The 22,561-nt window shown below is 36.4% G+C and overlaps 1 protein-coding gene across 6 annotated transcripts in view; it reads right to left on the bottom strand.

Moving 5' to 3' along the window:
* Window positions 1-22,561, bottom strand: part of BuGZ (Bub3 interacting GLEBS and Zinc finger domain protein) — a 43,929-nt gene that overhangs the window by 1,058 nt on the left and 20,310 nt on the right. The window contains exon 7 of one of the 6 annotated variants that reach the window (XR_010518480.1): window positions 14,127-14,401. The exons of the other annotated variants lie outside the window; for them this stretch is intronic. The gene's annotated coding sequence lies outside the window, so the exon portion shown is untranslated. The remainder of the gene's footprint in view (window positions 1-14,126; window positions 14,402-22,561) is intronic. 6 annotated transcript variants of the gene reach the window in all.

The raw sequence follows: 22,561 nt of genomic DNA, 5'->3' as shown, positions 1-22,561 counted from the left end.
ATTATTATGGGAAACCGTTAGTACGACAAAACGAAATACATACAGTGGGTTGTTAAAGGAAGTGCTAACCAGGTTATAAACTCATGCCGAATAGAAAAAAAGGAAATTCATACACTTGGGAGAAGATTTATTACATTTTCGATATTCCAGCTTCAATGAAAAGATTCTTCCAAATGCTCCAAAGTTTGTGCCTTTTCTCGCAGTATGGCTCTTTCATTCTTTGGGGAATACACCGTGTCATAGTGACTATGTGACTAGGTTTCAAAAAGGAAGCTCTAGGCTTATGTGGAAATATTATAAGTTGAGTTTTGGAAGCGTTGGGAGAAATCTTCCATATTTGTAAATAAAAAGAAAAAATATCTAAACTTTGCTGCAGTCTGCTGCAAATAACACGAAGACTTCTTCCTTTAGTAGAAAGGCCTGTGTCATCAGCGAATAAAGATTGTGGCAATCCTGAGGCAAATCAGGGAGGTCCGAAGTGAAAATGTTATACAATATAGGCCCAAGAATGCTATCCTGAGGAACTCCTGCTCTAACAGGTAGTCGATCAGATTTGGAATTTTGATAATTTATCTGCAAATTAAATGTCTGTTAAATAATTTAGAACTAATTTCATAATATAAAGTGGAAAAGTAAACTTTTTCTATTTAGCAATCAAACCTTCATGACAAACACTGTCGAATGATTTTTCTATGCCTACAAGAGCAACTCCAGTTGAACAGCCTTTTTTTTTTGCTTGAACGAATTGAATTGGTAACTCTTAAGAGTTGATTGATGAGTAGTTGAATGCCCATGGCGGAATCCAAACTGATCTTCTGCAAAAATTGAGTTCGTATTGATGTGAAGCATCATTCTATTTAAAATTATCTGCTCAAAAAGTTTACTTATTGAAGAAAGCAAACTTATTGGACGGTAGCTAGAAGCTTCAGCTGGAATTTTATCCGGCTTCAAAATTGGAACAACTTTTGCATTTTTCCATTTATCAGGAAAGTATGCCAAATGGAAACATCTGTTAAATAATTTTACCAAGACTCTCTAGAGTTTTAGACAAGGTACTCTCTGGGAGTATTTTTATGAGGGTATAGAAAATTCCATCATCACCTGGAGCTTTCATATAACGAAACTTTTTAGTTATAAATCTTACTTCACCCAAATCAGTCCCCCAGGAATCATCAAAAATATTTTCCCGAAAGAAAATATTCTGATAATTCCTAGCAACCTGATTCTCAATAGGACTAGTAAGACCCAAACTGAAATTATGGGAACTCTCGAATTGCTTAGCAAGTTTCTGAGCTTTTTTTCAAATTTGTGATCAAAATTTTACCTCCTTCTTTAAGCGCTGGAATCGGCTTTTGAGGTTTTTTTTCATAATTTTTGTGAGTTTCCAAAAGGGTTTGGAACTCGGGTCTAATTTAGAAACATTATTTTCAAAAGTTTTGTTCCTCAGGGCAGAGAATCGCTTTTTAATTTGTTTTTGCAAATCCCGCCAGATAACTTTCATGGCAGGATCGTGTGTTCTTTGATATTGTCTCCTACGGACATTTTTAAGACGGATCAAGAGCTGAGGATCGTCGTCTATTATAATTGAGTCGAATTTAACCTCACATTTTGGTACTGAGGCAGCTCTTGCTTCAACTATAGAAGTAGTCAGAGATTCAAGAGCATAATTAATTTCATATTTGGTTTGCAAAGGAATGTTTGGATCGAAGTTATATTCCATAAATGTTCGATATTGCTCCCAATCAGCTCTATGGTAATTGAAAGTAGAGCTGTTGGGATTAATAATTATTTCTTGGGATATATCAAAAGTTACTGGAAGGTGATCAGAACCGAAGTCAGCATGGGTATGAATCAGTTAAGACCAAGTCAATAGTTGAGGGATTTCTTGCTGAAGAAAAACATGTTGGGCTTTTTGGATATTGAATAGTGTAATAACCTGCAGAACAATCATCAAGCAGATTATTACCATTGGAATTGCTTTGAGCATTATTCCATGAGCGGTGTTTTGCATTAAAATCACCAATAATGATGAATTTAGACCTAAGACGGGTAAGATTCTGAAGGTCACCTTTGAGAAAATTCTTTTGCTGGTCTACGCATTGGAATGGCAAATAGGCAGCTATAAACGTAAGTTGTCCAAATTTTGTTTCAACAGAAACTCCCAAAGTGTCAAAAACTTTGGTTTCAAATGAAGAAAGAATTTTATGTTTGATTCGCCTATGAACAATGATGACAACGCCACCATAGGCTCCATCAAGACGATCTTTTCTATAAATGAAATAATTTGCTTCCTTCTTAACCTTATGGTTAGATTTAAGGAACGTTTCAGTTATAACGGCAATATGCACGTTATGAACTCTCAAAAAGTTAAATAGCTCGTCTTCATTACACACTAATCCAGGCCTCCGTCGTTCGGTAAATTTTGAACTACAGAACTGTTCGGTAAAAGTTTAAAATTCAGTGAAAAATCCAATTATTAAAAAATTTATCCCGAACTTGTACAGAATTTGCTCAGTTTACCCCATTGATTGATGACAAATAAAATTTATACATTTTCTTGATTTCTCACGTGTAATGGTCATTTGAAAATTTTACTGAGTTATTCTGCTGTTCAAAAACCCGGTAAACTCCTACCGACTTCGGTGATCTGAATTAAGTGTGTATCTTTAAGAGATCGAGCATTCAAATTTAAAATATTTAATGCTTTAAAATCCATTACTGAATTTTAAAGTCATGACAATATTGTTTGCAAATTTTACTCCAGTTTGAATCGCATCAAATATGGAGTTAGATTTAAGCATATCAGAAATCATGTTAATAAATGAATTCTGCAAAAAAATCAATTTTAGGAGCTCCCTAAGTCAAAATTTTCAAAATTTCCGTTAGAATTACGTTGGTTAGTATTTTGCATAGGTAGCATAGGTAGCTCCATTAACTCGCTGAACATTGTTAGCAGCGAGGGGAGTAGGTATAGATGAAAAATTTGAAGCAGGGTTGATATTTGTACCTATGGGTACGAATTTAGAATTTGTTCCTCGCTGAACGTTGTTAACAGCAGAGTAATTTGTACCTGTTCGGAAACGTGGAGCGTTTCCTACCTGTCGCGTAGAACGAGATTGTAGGATCGCTTTGCGAGTCTTACATTCCCAAAAATTGGATTTGTGGTTTTCACCACAATTTGAACATTTAAATTTCTTAGGATCTTTCTTCACAGGACAGTCGTCCTTTGCGTGAGAGGAATCACCACAATTGATGCATTTGGCTAGTATGTAGCAATTTTTTGTTCCGTGACCCCGTGACCTGGCACTTACGGCACTGAGTGAGGTTTTGGAAATTTCTTCCAGTCTTCCCGAAATGTTCCCACTTCACTCGGACATGGAGCATAAGGCTAGATTTTTCTAAGGCCTTAAGGTTGTTTAGTTCACTAGACTTGAAGTGAACTGAATAAAAATCATTACAAATCACGTTGCGCGAATCGCCACGAGGGAATTTCATTTTCATTTTGATTACTTGGAGTGGCACAACTCCAAGTAATTTTGCCAGTTCATCTTTGATCTGATCCAGGGATTCACCACTGGGCAGACCTTTCATGACAACCTTGAACAAACGGTCAGTTTTGGTGTCGTAAGCAGAAAATTTGTGCTGCTTCTCAGTAAGATACATGAGAAGACATTTAAATCCGTCCAAGGTTTCAGTCAAATCACGGCATTCACCCCGACGTCCAATTTGTAGTGAAAATTTAACTTTCACGAAGTTCAAAAGTTCCATGCGAAGAGCATGGAAATCGGAAGTGGTTATCACAATAGGGGGAATCTTTTCATTCTTGGCATTGAGCCGGGAAAGTTTACTAGAATTTTTTCTTGGATGATGGATTATTCTCATCATCCGTGAGCAAATCAAATTGATTGCTCAAATTAATTTCATCAGAAGGGGGATCAAGAGTTTGCCCTTTTCTTTTGCGCTTAGGCGCCATGGCGGCAGTAAATTTTTATCCAAATAGACTTCCAGGGTCCAAAAAAGGATCGAAGAGGAATAAAAGTTGAACAAGGTAGAAATTTTACAGGTTGAGCACTGAAAAGTGCTGTTTAAATTTGTTGTAGCTTTAGGTAGTAGTAACACTTCCTTCAGCAAAAAACAAAGGCAAGAGAGCACGATACGGACTATGACAATTTTTTGCCATATTCTGAGTGCCGCCAAGGCGCCGGTGGTGTAGTGGTAAGCGTGATTACATCTCACCCCAGCAGGCCTGGGTTCAATCCCAGTCGGCGCCGCCGGGATGTTCTGAGGCATAACATCTCTGATCACGAAGGGAAGTAAAGCCGTTGGTCCCCGGTTCATGAGTTGATGGGTCGATAGGTGCTGGGATTTTTCAGATGAATAAAGTTCAAATTTTGACCACTTTTGCGGTTCAACTAAATAATGTACGATTGAGCCCAAATACTGCATAGGGTTGTTTTTCGAGGCAATGAACATTTTGTAAATGGTCCGTTTCAACAAAAAAAAAATATTGGCACCCTAATACACATGCAATACAGGCTTCCACAAAGCTGTGGTGCATAGTAGGCACAATCCGAGGTTTAGTCAAAATTGATCAATTTTTGATTTTTTACAAGCAAATTAATACAGTAACCTCACAATATATGCGGTGGGTGGTACCGTCCACAAACCGCTGTTTCTGGGCTGTGACTAGTGTCAACCATAAACTAGTAATCTATATAAAATTAGCTCAATTGGTTTTAGGACAGCTAAAAAATAGCAGTTGGTGGACGGTACAACCCACCGCATATATGTAGGGGTTACTGTAGTTTCATTCCGTTTTCCATACAACATTTAAAATTATCTCGCAAATTTAGATCATAATCAAATTTGTTCAAATTTAGCACAATCGCAATTGGGGACCCCATTACGCTTCTAAAGAGCAGTGATTGTGGTTGTAATATCGACCGACCTTAGTGGTCAACTTGTCCCACTTTTCCCTTTATTTCACAAAGACTTCAAAACTGTCTGTCTGAACCTTATAGACTCGGAAACCGATCAGCGTGAAAATTTGTATGTATAGGTTTTTGGGGCCGGGAAAAGTTCTTATGATGGTTCGAGACCCCTCCCTCATCTGTAAGAAGGAGTTCCCATACAAATGGAACAGAAAAATATAGTATGCTTTTTTTTAACCGGCGCACAAACTAATATTTATTCCCGAGCAAGGCCGGGCACACTCAGCTAGTTAAAAATAAAAATCAGCCATTTCCTGCTCCGGACCCACCGGAATTTTGACATCATGACAGCGTGTTTCTGGTACCGTAAGCGGGGTGATTTTGATAGTTTTTCAAGTATATTCTATATATGTTTTACAACAATTAATGTTTATTTTTTAAACAAGTACTGAGAATCCGAGTCAATTAATTAGTAATTTGTTCAACGGAAATTATTGCATTTGCACTATTATTTTTTAGTCTTGTGAATGACCATTTCCCCTACTCATTCAAAGTTACATATTTCTTGAACTACATTTTTTGAGCATATTTTTCTATTTTCATCGAGTATTATCAAAGTTTAGGTTAGAGCATAGAACATCTAAGATTAAGCCTATGGATCAAAGATTAAGCCGATCGCCAAAAATCTGCTATTAATCAATTTTATCTAGATGAACGCGTCATTGGGACGGTACTAATGGATATTTCTGGTCATTATTGAAAATTTAGTCGATTGCTGGATTTATGTATGGGCCCAAATTAGAGGCATTTAGGCCGACATTACATAGTTCTTCTTCTTCTTCTTATTCGCATTTCAAGCTTATTGTTTAGCGCATATTAGCTTATTGCGTGCTCTCACAACTTAGTGTTCTAAATGCACTTCCACAGTTATTAATTGAGAATTTTCGATGCCAATTACCAATGCATGAATTTCAATATTGTGTGGCAAGCACAATGATACTCTATTATGCCCAGGGAAGTCGAGAAAATTTCCAACCCGAAAGATTCCCTCGACCGGACCTGAAATCGAACCCGCCGCCTCCGGCTTGGTAATACCGTGCCTTTACTGACTAGGCTATGAGGCCCCTCCGACATTACATCCATTTCCCCTATATAGTCAGAAACATCAAGAGCTATAATAATACAACATTGAATTTGTGTTGACTATATCGGAAATACTTTTAATAAGTGATTGTTTGAGTGCCTCTTCAATCAGACGAAAAACAAAAGCAAAATGTTTTTTTGGACATTTGGAAAATATGTAAAACATGCTGTATAAAAAACTCTATACGGTATCAAAGGGAATAGCCTAAGCTACAACATGGAAGCAATCGAATAGTGCAGAGAGTAAATTTAATCGTTATATCTACTATCAAAGTTACCCGCATTATCAAAGATGCCCCGTATTACGGTACCATTATTTGCTGTTTTGTTTTGATTGTGTGTTCTGTTTCTCAATGTTCCATTTCGCTTTACTCCATTCTATTAGATAAATGACGTTTGACGACATTTTTAGGTTGCACAGCGTTGGGATCAAATTAAAAAGTGTTCATATTAAAAACGATCAGATTACCAGGGGTCCACGGTAGTATCTAAAAGAAGGTGATTGAAATAATCGAAATAACTCCGTTTTGCAGGTAATTGTCAGATGTATTGTTAAGTAATTACAACAATTAACTACACGAATACTTTTTTTTTAACTCGAGGGTGGAAAGAAGTAAACGTTTAAGAAATAAATTTTTAAATTTATTTTCGGTCGGCAAAGTGCATTTGGAAGATATCTATTCATTGTTCATTGAAATCAATTTAAACGAACCCAAAAGATCATCCTTAACCAAAACTTATTCCTACTCTTATACATAACAGAAAACTACAATTACAAATAAATATAAACGTGAGCCGAATTGAACAGTTTTGAACTATATAAATACAGGGAAATCAAGTTGGCAGACAGTATTTAAAAGTACCGATTGAAAAGAAAGCGATAAAGTAGAACTAAAACAAAACAATAATGAGTTGTAATAAAAGTAAAGGCAACTTACGTTGATATCGCGAAAGAACAGGTGAAAATGATAACTTCAACTAACCTTGGCTCGAGGGAAATGTGTGTGTGTTTGGTTTCTGGCTTTTGGTTTCGAGTGGGTCAACTTGGTAATAGTGATCACTAGTTGCAACAAACTCCAATCAATATAGTGAAAGGGAGGTTTTTTTTTTCTTTGAAAATCAGGTGTACGTACATAATTGTTAGAGTGGGTGACATCTAGCTTCAAAGAAAGAATACGAACGAATGACACACATAGTGATTTTTCGTGTTATTTGGCACATTTCATTATAAGGCAAAAGTTGATACTTCACTTCGGTTGTGGCGTTTAATCTTAAGTAATATTCATGGTTCATAATGAGGGAAAATGTAAAGTGTTATTAAATGATGTTTTGCTGAAATTAACTGTAATATGACGATAGCGAAGGTGGAATTAACAAGGGAATACAAAATAATTCATACAATTATCGAAAGCAAGTTACACAACGGGATTAGTAGATGAGGTCAATTGCAAACTGTTAGGCACACACGCAACAAAAGTAAAGGTACTACAACAACAAACCCATACCGAAAACAAAAATCAAATGAAACACCGAAAGCATCCATTTATGGGGCGCAATCACGACACCTACTACATTGTAAATGAATTCATTCAATAAGACACTATTTGGTTACATATAGGTTAATTGCGTTACGTCAGCGACCTCGATTGTACAGATATCACAGTTCACAATTATCAACCATCGCTGATCAGAGGCCACGAAAAAAAAAACAACTACGGCATCTCGCGTAACAGTAGTGTATGGAAAAATATCGCTAGGGTAACAAAGGAACGGATAAACACTGACCGAATCGGTTGCATCGGATTGAACGTTCACCGGTCGGAACGAGCCAATTCTTCAACCTAGGTTACTTTTTGCACTGCGGTGTTGTTGTTGTTGTTGAAAGAGAAAGAGAAAACGGACAACAAAAATATTGAACATAAAAAAAGCGTAAAAATGGAAAGGTAAATATAAAAAAAAATGATTAAGGTGGTCTTATTGAGTGTGTATAGTACACTTAGGAAAGGTTAGTAACAAATGCTACACGTGTTAACAGTTAAACACTAGATTGAACAGGTGAGAACATTGAAAAAATAAATAATCATAGCTAGTCTCCAATTACCGCTGGGTTGCAACGATTAATTTGGTTATCGGTATAGTATTTGATTTATGTGTACTCACCGGATACAACTAAATAAAACAAAAAACAAAAAATAAAACGAAAATACATCGAAAACATGTGGAATTTGAGATAACTTTGAAATAAGCTAACAACTATCGGAAGTAGTTTTCAGTATTTGATAAATTTTACGAAATGTTCATGCAGCATATGTTAGATGAGAAATTTCATCAAAAGCAATAGTTTCGTTTGACAACTATAGTAAACAAATGAAAAATCAAGCACAATTTTACAGTACATTCAATTCTGTATTCGGGCGATTGTTTTGTAATTAATTTTGATTGTATGATCTCAAATTGCTAAATTACAACTTGAGAATAAAATCAAAAAAAAAATACATATGTTGATATTGAGATTTCTGTCCTCAACTTCAGGGCTGGAAATCGCCTCAGAGCGTTTGTAAAGCAACTTTGTGCATGCATCGCACAGCACTCGACAAAAATATGTGGTTCTCCCATTTGCTTCGCACACTCTTTTCCAACTTATCTTTGAGCGGTGTATTCCATGCGGCACAGGGAGCGAATAAAATACATACAACAAGCAGTAAACTTCTTCTTTGAGTTCTAGGCCGTCTTTGCTTACCACGATAGCATGCATGGCAGAAGAAAAAGTACACAACAAAGAAGCTTTGAGCTACTAAAGGGTGTATTCGTGTAAAATGGCACACACATAAACAGCTGTAACTTTGTATTATACCAAATGATTTAAAATTTTCAGTGACGAATGTACAATTTTAAATCAGCGGTTATGCAAGGAAATTCTTTCGTAGTTGTTGTTGTTAAATCTTGAAACGATATTATTTTTTAGCAAAATATTTTAATTTAAAATATTGTGCAGTTAGTCAGAATTCTGACTCATTTTGATTTAAATAATCAAAACCTTTGTAAACAAATACAGGGTGACTGGTAATTCGTGTTACGCAGGATGTGAAAGTAGACCACATTTGCAGCAAAAAAAGTTATGGCAAGGTAAATCGAAAAATCATTCCTTACCGAGTTATTGATCTATTTATTTTACATTGCCAAGAATCACTACCACTTTTTGCTCGGGCACTAGCGAATATTACCAAAGCCCACTAGGGATTAAGCATTGCTTGACTAATATGATCAATCTTTGTTTACTAACCATTCTATTCAATTGGCGCCACAGGCCTACTTTCGGATGGATTTGATCAGGTTCTAACCTACATTTAATTGTAATAGAAAAGGAAATTCGAGAACGTAAGTGGTGGTGGGTCGGCCACACACTACGGAAGAGCGGAAACGAAATCTGCAAGCAAGCTTTGGATTGGAATCCGGCAGGACATCACAGCAGAGGCAGACCTAGAGGGTCGTGGCGGAAATTAAGAATACCCTAGCAAAATGAGGCACTTTGAATCAGTAGAAAATTAATTGCTCAATAACTCGGTAAGGAATGATTTTTCGACCTACCTTGCCATACCATTTTTGCTGCAAATGTGGTCTAATGTAGTCGGGTGTAACACGAATTACAGGTCACCACAGTGCATAATTGCAGATTGCTGCTCTATCCATTCCAATCGACAGAATTGTTTGAAAACGTTTTTACAGCGCTCCAAACTTCTTAGGTGAGTGTGACTATTGTTCACAACCTTCTTTTTCTTCGGCAACCTCTCCATTTAAACTGCGTGTTAACCAGCTGTTTTATTATCAGCAACTCGAAATCAGCCGCATTTTGTAGTGTATGAAGCCATCATTTATCCTATATTAGTTTTATGTGTATAGGTATACTAAACATTTATGAGTCTTTACTGGAAGATTTCCACATTTTCCAATGTTAACTTTAATCACAAAGTAGTGCTTTTTGTTATGCCATAATAATGGTAATAATTTTAAGTTAATTTAGTTCATTTTTATTAACACTCCGAACACGATGCCTCCGCTAAAATGTGTAACGGCATGCCGTATGCGTGATAATGTTTGCACCATCGTACAAATAAGGTTCCCGTTTCACCTGTGCATGCTTTGGTTTTCTTTGCATGCACGTAACCTATAGCTCATACCGTAGTAGGCTATGATTAAAAATGATTTACTTAGTTTGACAGTTGCACCATTACGAAGTGGCAGCGTATTCGTGATTTGTCCCACGCGCAAATGTCGCAAAAAGACATTTCAATCGCCGTGGGAGTGTCCCGGTGGACCGTCAAAAGGGTTTTAGACCGAGAAAAGAAAGTACTAATATCCGCGATGGTGTCCACAGGTTGTCCGAGGTCAGCTCGGGTTCCGAGGGTTATCGCTGCTATCAAAAGGAAGATTTGGGTGAATCCAGTGCGTTCAATAAGGAAAATGGCAAAGGAACACGGGATCAGTGACTTTACGGCACGGAAGATCGTAAAGGAAGATTGCGGGGCGAAGTCGAGGGCACGGAAAAAACTCACATGATTACCAACCGCATCCGGGAGCTACGAGTCGAACGATGCAAGAAAATCTTGACGTGGCTGACGAGCACAAGAACGTGTATCTGACCAAGCATCCTGCTAGCGTTATGGTGTTTGAATTGGTGGCTTCCGATGGCAAAAAATTGACCCGGTGTTCATTCCAGAAGGCGACAAGGTCAACACGGAAGTCTACATCGGGATTTTAAGCAAGTAGGGTTAACTACCCCATTTCCAGCCTATTAAGCACAACCCGTATTAAGTCTTTCTTTACCTAGCGTAGTTTAGCACAGTTCTAAGTGTTTTCGAAAAAACCACGGAGCTCTAGGACCGTTCCGCGTTGTCTCCAGGATCCATATGTACGAATCATGTCTGTATTCTGGCTAATTATGAACATTTGTGCCCATCAATCTAAATTATAGAGAAGCCACTTGAAAAACCCAAAACACACCTTAAAAAATCGTTACACGTTTTTCACTTTAAAAAAAATTAGCCGACCCTATGTTCTTTTTTCTTTACAATCAAATAATCTACAGACCCTAGGAATTCTAAAGGTACCACAATTTTTAAAATTTATCAAGAAATGGCCAAGCTATGCCATTGCAAACTTGCCGTTACAATCCTGACCAAGTCCATCAGGATAGTAATCGATTTGTAAGATGTTGTAATTCAATCTAAGATGGCGAATCTGAATTAAAAATGGCGGACACTGACAGCGAAAACGCATCTGAAACCATGCAATACGGGTATCTATGGAATGGCATCGGCGAGTAAAACCGCTACCATTTTGAAATTCAATATGGCACACTTCAATTCAAGATGATGGCCAACGGACAGCGTATACGCATCTGAAATCATGCCATAAGTTTTTCTAAACGGAATGGGCACGGCGATTATAACCTGAAATACGATGTGCACCATTTTGGAATTCAAGATGGAAAAAAGTTGCCGGCCATGGATGAAACCGGAAAGATATCTAGTAGTAGAAGCTGAAAATTTATGTCCACCACCATGTTGCGGACTTATGATAAATTGGAAGAGTTAGACAACACATCGCATCATGAGATTTGTCTCAAGACAGATTTAGTCCACTTTCCCTAGGGCATCTGGAACATGTCCGGATGTGGCCAATATAGTGATTTGATGTATTACTGATGGACTTTGATTTTAAACGGATTTACCACTTCCCCGGGTATATCCGGAACATGTCCGGGTGTGGCCAATATGGTGCTGGTCACTCATCATGACTCTTATTGATCTTAATTTTGAATTCTCATGTGAATTGATTTATCGCATGGTGGGTTTGGCACGTTTATGAAAAGCTCTGGTCTGATGAAGACCCATACTCACCGGAATATGTTCCGGCCATTGCTCTGCAACCAGCGGAACAAATCCAGAAACATTCAATAACCTTCTATGGGCCCATAGTATCTTTCTACTGTTCAATACTGTGCTAAACTAATGCAGCATCGTCGTGGAATTGTGACTGACTTGCGATAATTTTTCTCATCGACGTTAAATGAGGGGTTTAGAAGGAAAGGGGTGTAAGTGACTTTGATCGATTCTCTTCATAGACTTTCTCTTTCATTAATAATTCAGCTGCAATCACATTCCTTGATTCGTGTGCCATTCTGGATGCTAGATGAGAACATCCTTTATCAAACTATATGGCCGAAATAGCGCAAAATCCGTTAATAAAGCTGTGGCTATCAAAAGAGAATCGATCAAAGTCACTTACACCCCTTTCCTTCTAATCCCCTCAAATATAATCGCAAATCAGTCCCACTCAGATTTTGGCCATAAAATAAAAATTTAACGATATTTTATCCAATATTTTTTGGTAAACATAGATGCATACTATCACATTGTATGTTTATTTTTTAATTTATCCCTCCGAACTAAGTGTCAAATCAGAAAACTTGTAAAATCTTGAACGCTGTTTTCTCATTTCCAGGTTTTTACAGATGGGACTGACTTGCGATTATGGGCAGTAAAGATGGCGCTTTTTATATCAAAAATATTTCCGAACACACATAGTCTAAAAAATGACACGTTTTTCCACTGTGCAATGGAAAAAAATAATTGTATTCACCCCTGGATTTATGCAGCGCCCTGTCGTCAAATTGTCATGGTTCATTGTCAGCAGTCTGTCATCTCAATAAGCTTTCAATATTGGCAATGATTTTAGTTTTATGTAAGCTAAAAACTGAAGCCCAGATCCTCATACGAAATACGCAGTTGATATCCTATGTAAAAGATTACTATGCTCAAAAATAAAGTAACTTGAACACCGGAAAGATACTCAAAAGCTTCTTTGTTCGGCTTTGTGCAATCAAAATTTAATGATTAACAGTGTTCTAACGAGCTTTTTTGAGGACAATTCAGAGTTTTTACAGGTGTACAAATTCCTACAATTTCGTTGTTTTTTTTTGCACAAGGTAAGTATGTTTACGCCACACGGTTGGTTACTAAATATTCTACGATTAATAAGGTAATAAGTATGCGGCTGCCTCTATCAAAAATAAATCGAAACAAAACATATTTTACATGCTTATGTATATATTTATCATTATAATCACACTTTCATCAAATTAGTTATTGAAATAAGGCTAGGAAAACATCAAAATCAGATCTCGCAAATCAAAAACCTGCATTAACAGTAAGCATTAGAATGATGAACATACGAATACCAAGTATGTATTGTTTATATTTAGTGGTTTCTTAAATCTATCATAATGCCTGCAACGAGTAATGTTTACGGTAATGAAAAATAATCATACCTCGGATTTATAATATGAGCAACATATTCAGCCAACACGCTTGCCACTTTTGATAATTTTCTTCTTATTAACGCCCTAAGCTTGTAGTCGTACGAATATTTACAACAGTTTGAAAAATGACGATGAATGAAAGACGGATGTGACGCACAAGAACTTCTCAACACATGCAACAATTCTATATATTAAAATTAATAAAATCTGTACCTTGATTTCGTGAAACGTGATTATGCCACAGTGATGTAGGATCTCGAGTTTGTCAAATTTAGAGTACAATTACACACACACACACATACTCACACACTCAACTTACAGGAGTCCCAGTGGAAGCCAACTCACAGGACATGTGTTTCTCGCCAGTATCAGTTTTTCGGGGTAGACCAATTCGTTCTCTTCTGTCACTTATAACACCAATGAACAAACTAAATATGGGTGCTAACAAATTCGGTGTCTTAGAAGGAAGAAACAAACTTCCAACAACCAACCAAAAACGGAAGTCAAAAACACTTAAATGTTTACCATCATCAAGCAATTACAACTAGGACAAAACCGCTAGCAAATGGCAAGTAGAATTCAAGAAAACATGTGTAGAAAGTAGTAGTAAATACTAAGTAATGAAAACACACACGCGCACAAACTTAGGAACGGTCAAAAGTGGGTGTTAGGCAGAAAACTCGAATCTGAATAAAAATGAAACCAACAACGGAAAGAGGAAATTCACTCACATGGCTGCGGCAAATGGAGTCGCGATTTGTTTGAATTTAATCATTTTCGCTTCTTCGTGTCTCGGTAGGTTTGGTCGGTCGGTCTTGCGAACAAAACAAAATTAACTTGCTACACAGCAGGTTCGGTGCGAAAAGATGAGGTCTTGAATTTTTTGTGGTTTCTTATCAAATGTATGCTTTCTTACAATGCGGTAGCTATGAAAGTTGTGGCTGAGTTGGGTTTTCTCATCGGTTATAGAGGTGTGGAAAATGGGGCAGATTTACTCAAATAATGCCTAGGGAGTAAACAGGAGTAAATGTGAGACAGATAGAGAAAATCCATTAGGTAATGGTGGAATGTTTTCAACGTTGAAATAAAACGAACATCACATTTTATCGATACATGAAGAGGTGTGCCAAATGTTGGCCCCGGTGGTCCTCTAATAGCGCAAATACTATCATGAAAATGTAAATCAAATTTGTGTTTGACCCTAGGGTCAAAACTCGCACACTTATCCTAGTGAAACGTTTCAATATTTTAGAAATTGTTGGATAACCAATTCTCAATCTTATCTAAAGCGTAACTTTTTGGAACAATAGTAGCTTTCGTTACATTTTGTAAAATTTCCCAGATAAAGTGGTAGAACTGAAAATTAAAAAAAATATATATATTTGGAACAGCCTATTGGTTTTATAATTCGACGGCACTATCTATAAAAAGTAGCACGGTATATGTTTCAGGTAATTTAGATTAATTAGCTTTCTAACTATCTATGATGCAAATAATAAAAAAGTAAAATGGAGCAATTCGATCGACGCTTAACTACCGTTTAGAGTGTTTTTTGTGGTAAAAACTGAGCAGATTATATTATTTTCTTGTAAATATAATTACGATTCGTCAATTGCAGGGCTGGTAGTGGGTATGTGATGTAATATTAGTGACTTTAATGACTAAAATTACGAAAAAAAATGACCAAATAGCAACCTTTAAACAATTAAAAAGTGACCAATAGTGACATTTATTGATCGGAAAGATATTTTTCATGCTTTTTAAAAATAAAACAAATGATTTAAGGATCACATAAATATGTTGTAAAAAAATAAGTATGAATTGATTAAGCACGAGCATGGTCCAATTCTAACCTTCGTTTCCTCACTCGGCATATCACCAATTTGTTATTGGATCGCGAAATTGAGACACAGAGAAGAATGTTCAAAGTACCGAGTTTAAACATTTTTTTTAGGAAAGCAATTTTTGAAGATCTAGGATATATATGAAGCGATGCATTTAACAACATGAAGAACTGCAGTCTAGAATTAAAAGTATGTAGATCTAAGTGTGCCATGAGTATATTCATAAAACATCCTTCTCTTCTTTGTAGTCGCTATAACGAACTGATCGTCTTTTCACTTTGTTCCATACATCCCAAGAATATAATCTTCTGTAACACCTTAAACATAGAAAAAGTATCATTACTCTGGGATCTAGACAACAATCTAGAATCGCAGTTTAGTTTAAGAAAAAAAATCTCATTATTATGGCACGAAGAAAATTTTCCCAGATTGAATGATCACGGACATAAAACAAAACATCAATGCGTCTAAGACTTAAAATGTCGATCGTGAAAAATTAGAGATGTAGGAATTTATTTTAGTGTTCTTTATTTTTTTTTTCTAAGACCTGGACCTGGATTTTTGTTTTTGTATTACCGGAATATTAGGGTGATATTAGTATGGAAAAAAATTCAATACAAGTCCATTAACTTAAAAAGGAACTCAAGAATCTGAGACAAGATTTTTTTACTCAATGTTTGGACCTATACTAAAGCTACCGGGGGTTAAAGATTATTCATATTTATGGCTTTTGAATAAATGTCGAGAGCTTGAAAATTTCCTAGACCATTTTTTGACATTATACATTGAACCAACGGGAAAGGTAATTTTTACCTGAAAATTCAATAAGGTTCACGTGCCGCACATAAAATGCAATGACATGGTAATCAATTCCACTTGATTGACTGGACCAGTCTACATGTCATGCTGGTGAAGGTTAAGTGAAATTCAAGTAAGTTTTTTGTGATTTCATGGTCACAATTTCTCGTCATATTCGTAATTCGATAGAATGGCGATAGAAGAGAGTGCGCTTTTGTCGTTGTTGGACGAGTTGGAATTACCAGGTTTCTTCATGTTTTCAAGTGCAAGTTTTAAATTTTTTATAAATTAACACTCACTTATAAATTAAAAAATGAAATTGCAGAATACGAGAATGGATTGTTAGAGGTGCTAACAATCAACAATTGGCGAACTATAAGGGTGCTACTATACGGTTGATGAACATCAACTTCGAGATCATCAGTGTCAATTATTAAATAATGTAAATTAGTGTTTTTTCTTAGAATACAATCATTTAATGACTCAAATAAATCGAAATATATATCTAAAGTCTATCACCAATTCACTTAATAATTTGATTTGGATTGATTTTGTTCCGGACATATATTAATCTGAGTGGTGCGGAGTCCATAACTTTCAATTTTCAAGTTATTTTGCTTTAACAGTATTAATTTTCTTGCCTTTGCCATCCTATCAACATCCTCACAAAGTGGCGCCTTATTTCCAGCGCAAAAATGAGAACTCGGTCGCGACCTTCTCATAATTGAGTCAATATTTTGCAAAATTCAGAGTAAGCTTTAAAATTGTTATGAAGTAAGAAACTGATCAATATCAAGTCAAACGATGGAATATGCTTTTGCTGCTTTCCCTCAGACCCATTAATTGTATTTGTTGAGGATGTTTACAATCATTAGTGATTATTGCAATTAATTAAACGAGATGAACTAGCCTACGGCTAAAAATCTCAAAAATAAAGTCTAAAAAAAAAATGCAATGAATTAATCGTACTTTTTTCATTGGTATGAATACATTTGGCCAGCCTTTAAGATACACTTGTTTTAAAGCTTTACAATTTATATAAACGATAACATTTTGAGTGTTGATGCTAAAACTTTATCTATCGAACGAATCTTTTTAAATGACGTAAGCCTTGGTGTTGCTCCTGTTCGTTGGAATTTGTTGACAGCACCAGTTGAATTTATTTAATGATATTAATGAGTATATTAAAAAGTGATCTATTCACTGGTCACACTCACTGATTTTTCACTTTGAAATTCTCGCACTTTTCGCGATATAAATCTTAATTCATTCCCGGCTACAAAAGTGTGATCGGGTGACTAGGTACAATTTTTTTTGGTCGACATTTGTTTAGGATCATCTTCAGTTGTAACCCTACAGGGACCTACTTCTACTGAAAACTGAAAGTACATTGCAACTAAATAGCTCGCTTGATATATTCGATTACAACCACTTGGTCATTTCGATACATAATAGTGCATTATATGCCTTGTTTAAAAGATCCTAAGCAATAAACAAATTATAAAATCAAAAATAATCTATTAAGAATATTATAAAACTCTCGAGACTTTTTAACCTAAAAATTTTAAGAGCTTTAGGCAGCTTGGATCAGCTGATAGCCTAGTTCAAGCACGAGATTATTAAGCCATCAAATATCAAATATAATTGATTAATTGGTATAGTTTTCTATTTTATTGGTTTGAAGTTTGATCGATTTAAGGGAAAGTCCGGTATTCAAAATAACTATTTCTTGATCTGCAAAGAACCAATTTTTTAAAAATGTTTTGCTCACCTGTAGTAGCTACAAAGATCTTTTATATGCAACATATTTAACTGAAATCCGTTCACTACGAAAAAAGTTTCAAATTTGTCGTTTTGCTACAATTGATCATTTTGTCAAGCTTCTGCATTCATGTTCCATCAGATGTCACTGCTGTTGTTTGCGGTGACATCTATCGGAAACTAGACACAATTTGTTTTCCTATAATTGTTCACAGAGGACACTGCAGTGCAAAACATGTCTGGTACCTCTATATATGCAATTAGATTAACATTCGAAGTACCTCCTTGTTTACTCTGCACACAAAATAGCTCACCCCTCACAGAATTTCCCGCTGAATTTTATGTATGGGGCGGGGCATAAAGTATCTTTTGCGCAGAATATGTAAAAAAGGAGGGATTTCAAATGTTAAAGCAAATGCATATATAGAGGTACCAGACATGTTTTGTACTGTCAGGTACCGTAAAACGGGGTATCTTTGATAATACGGGTAACTTTGATAGTATAATGTAAAGATTAAATTTAGTCGCTGCACTTTTTCCAAACTAGAAATGTTAGTTCGATATTGTAGCTTAGGGTATTTCCGTTGATATCGTATTCAGTTTTTATATAGTATGTGTTACATATTTTAAAAACATATTAAAAAACAATTTTCGTGTTTTCGCCTGTTTGAAAAAGCACTCAAACCATCACTTTTGAAATGTATTTCCTATATAGCCATCACAAATTCAATGTGGTATTCTTATTGCTTATGATAATTCTGATTATATACTAATTCAAAGTTTCATATTTAAAGAACTAAATTGTTTGAGTTTCACTCATTTTTTTTCTACATTCATCGAGCATTATCAAAGTAACCCCAAATAAAAAAAAAACTGAAGTTCGGTCACAAAACTAGAAAAATAGTGCAAATGCTTTAATTTTCGTTGAACATATTACGGACGAATTGACTCTTGGATCCTCAGTACTTGTTTTGAAAACATACAACTTGAAAAACATTCATTACCGCAAAAAAATTTTAGAATATACTTTAAAAAACTATCAATGTTACCCCCTTTTTCCGGTACTCTATTTTGTAATCTGTGAAAGGGAAATCACAAATCGAGTGTCAACAAAATACATGGCATGTTGAGAGATTGAGGTCGTGAGAGCAGATTTTCTCTCTCAAATTTGAATTTTTTGGCTCTCTGGGAGCTGGTAGTAAATCAGGTAAAACTAGGGGAAAAAACATTTTTATTTATTTGTAGCTTGTTTAAAAATAATTTCCGGGAAAAAACTGAACGACAAAGTCCCTGATTCATTTCTTTAGGTTGTCGTGCAGTTTTTTCACCTGAATATGCACCGAAAGCGAATTATTCCCACTTTTCTCAATTTCTATATGGGGATTTTTATCACTTCCTACCAGCGGAACAGCGCCATCTCTGTGGAAAATTGTCGAACAAAATGATTAATTGCTCAAACTTCTTACAGACTCAGTTAAATAAACTTTTTAACCAAATTTGGGTATAATCCACCCAGATCGGTCAAAACTGAACCTACCCAAAAATGGGTAAACTGTGTTGGGAGTGACAAGTTGACAAATGAACAACATTGACATGAATTCGATCGACGTTGTTCATTTGTCAACTTGTCACTCCCAACACAGTTTACCCATTTTTGGGTAGGGTCAGTTTTGACGGATCTGGGTGGATTATACCCAAATTTGGTTAGGGTCGCGCTAGTGTACTCGCAGTTGCTCCTGAAATTTCATGCTGGTAGACGCTGATGCCCTGTTTACATTCTGCTGGTGACCGTTATTGCTAGCAGCGAGCTCATTAGCGCTACTGAACTAGCCTAAGTGTAAACACCACATTAGCGCGTGCTTGCTTGAAAGTTTCAATTAAGACTAGTGATGTAAACCACCATGTACTGTGAACAATTTAAGGTATGTTTAAAGCATGAATTTTATCTCTAGGCGATAGAAAGTCTGGCAATCACATCAAGCATTTGACCATTCACAAACTTGCCCACCGCAACCAAAAAAGCTCCCTTTTGCGTGCACTATTTAACGAGTTTTGTCTTGGTAGTGATATCGACATGTTTAGAAATCAATGCATTATGGGGTGTTTACATCTGTGCGGTTTTGCTAGCGCTAGTGTACTAGCCAACTAGCACGAATTTCAGTTGCACCTGAAATCTCATGCTGGTAGATGCTGATGCCCTGTTTACATTATGCTGGTGAGCTATTTTGATAGCAGCTGGCTCATTAGCCCTAGTGAACTAACATAAGTGTAAGCAGCTCATTAGGGATTAGGCAGACCATCCGAATTGAATTTAATCTTTCTTGAAGCAATTCATGATCACTTGTGGTCTGGAGTATTGCAGTATAGCTATAATGTGACCATAACATCTATAAAAATCTAAACGTATATATTATTTACACCTGTGTCGTGCACAGGTTGCACATGTGGACGCGATGCCACTGAATAAGCTAAAATCCAATATCAACATTTTAGAAATATATGTGTTTTGAAAAACTTTCCACAACAATTTACTAAAATTTTCTTAAATCACTGTACAGTGGTCCAGAATGCATATTTAAGTGGAAGGATATGTTTTGAGAATGAAATTGAAACTTTAGACTAAAAGTCTCTTGTGAAAAGGTGTTCCTTATAGTTAGGCCCTCATTTTTATGACAATGATTTCTAGGGTGGTTCTTATTATCATTAAAATAAAAAAGTCTAACTTCTTTGTTTGAAGAAATTAAGGTATACATTTTTGGACAAAGTTATAGCTGAGTTGATTTCAAGCAACGTTGTAAAAGAAAACTTTTTTGTATCTCTTAAATTGACCTATTTAGAGCTATTTTCTTGAATTGAGTTAGGGTGGCTCTAAAAAACAGTTGATTTGCTCTAGTTTTCTTATTTCAAATTTCTAAGCAAAGGTGTCTTCAAATAACTTTTAAATCTTTAGAAGGCGCAAATTTTTGTTGCACAAAGCATGTCAATATCTTTCGCCGATCATTAGTTGACGTTTTTCTACCAAAATATGCCCTTTTCAAATGTTAATATCTCTGGTTGGGGCGAACAAAATAATAAAGTTTTTTTACGGCATTTGAAAGGGCGTATGTTATTGTCAATAATATGAAAAATTGGAGGTATGTTATTTTTTTAAACTCGTATTAAATCAATTTGAATTTATTCATATTTTTTACTATAATTGGGTATATCTTTTGACATTTGACCATTCACAAAATTGCTTGGGTGGCCACCCTCACGCTATGTCTGAAGGCACTTTTTTGCAACATTCATGTACCTCAGTTTTTTCATCACAGGAAGTTAGAATGGATCTTAACAATCAAATCAGTGATGGTTTTAAAATATTTCATCTTGGGTTTTTTGAGAAAAAGTATTTTGAAGTATACTTAGTCGTTTAAAGGGTGTCCACGATGAAATTGCCACACTATGAAATTGCTCTAACTTTTTAACCGTTGGGTAGAATTTAATGAAAATTTGGGTGGATTTAGTTCATAGTGCATTATTTACATCCTGCAAGTTTTAAAGTCCTGTGATCAAAACTCGCGGAAATAGAGTCGAAAGAACAGCTTGTGCGTGATAAAATCATGCGCATTCATCACGAGAACAAGGATCTCTCGCATCGTTCCATCGCTAAAACGTTGGGAATCGCGAATTCCACGGTGTCGCGAGTGATTAAGCGGTTCGAGGAACGGTTGACCACCGATCGGAAGCCCATAAGTGAAGGAAAAAGTATTCCGTACAACACCAAAAATCACAACCGCGTAGTTGGGGCCTTCAACCGAAATCCGAACGCCTCCGTTAGGGATGTGGCTAAGAAGCTGCACCTAAGCCGAAGTTTTGTCCAGAAGGCCAAAACTAAGGCTGGGCTTCGAACGTTCAAGGTACAAAAGGCCCCTAATCGCGACGAGAAGCAGAACAAGTCCGCCAAAACCCGTGTCAGGAAGTTGTACCTCAACATGCTGACGAAAGTTGAATGCTGCATCATGGACGACGAAACATATGTGAAGGCCGACTTCAAACAGATCCCCGGCAACCTGTTTTTCACGGCCAAGGATAAGTTCAGCGTTCCGGAGCATGTCCGCACTCAGAAGATGTCCAAATTTGCGAAGAAATTCCTGGTTTGGCAAGCCATCTGCACGTGCGGGAAGCGGAGTGCACCTTTCGTGACCCAGGATACGATGAACGGACAGGTGTACATAAAAGAGTGCCTCCAGAAGCGGCTGCTTCCTCTCCTGAAGGCCCACAACGTCCCAACAATCTTCTGGCCGGATTTGGCCTCATGCCACTACTCCAAGGACGTGCTGAAGTGGTATGCGGACAATAAGGTCAATTTCGTGCCGAAAATGTTCAACCCTCCCAACACTCCGGAGCTCTGCCCCATCGAGAAGTACTGGGCGATTATGAAGCAGCACCTTCTTAAACGACCTAAGGTAGTGAAGACAGTCGAGGAACTGAAGAAAGTATGGGTTTACATGCAAAAAAACGGTTGATTCACAGGTTGTGCAGAATCTTATGGTCGGGGTTAAGGCCAAGGTGCGGGCATTTGCGTATGGACTGTAAATAAAATACGAGTAAAATGGTAAAATGAAGTTTAATAGTTATTTCTCAATCCCTGAAAATTTGATGGCAATCGGATGAAAACTCGAATTTTGCGAATCAATTTTGTGTGTGGCAATTTCATCGTGGACACCCTTTATGAAGGCGAAACAAATACAACTGAATATGATTGTTGGAGATTAAGGTAGTCA

Source organism: Ochlerotatus camptorhynchus, unplaced genomic scaffold (genome assembly GCF_037179485.1).
Source record: "Ochlerotatus camptorhynchus isolate MF236.1 unplaced genomic scaffold, CSIRO-AGI_Acam_v1.1 ptg000432l, whole genome shotgun sequence".
Taxonomy (NCBI): domain Eukaryota; kingdom Metazoa; phylum Arthropoda; class Insecta; order Diptera; family Culicidae; genus Ochlerotatus; species Ochlerotatus camptorhynchus.
The sequence above is the reverse complement of the archived record's forward strand: the minus strand, read 5'-3'. Positions and strand labels throughout refer to the sequence as shown.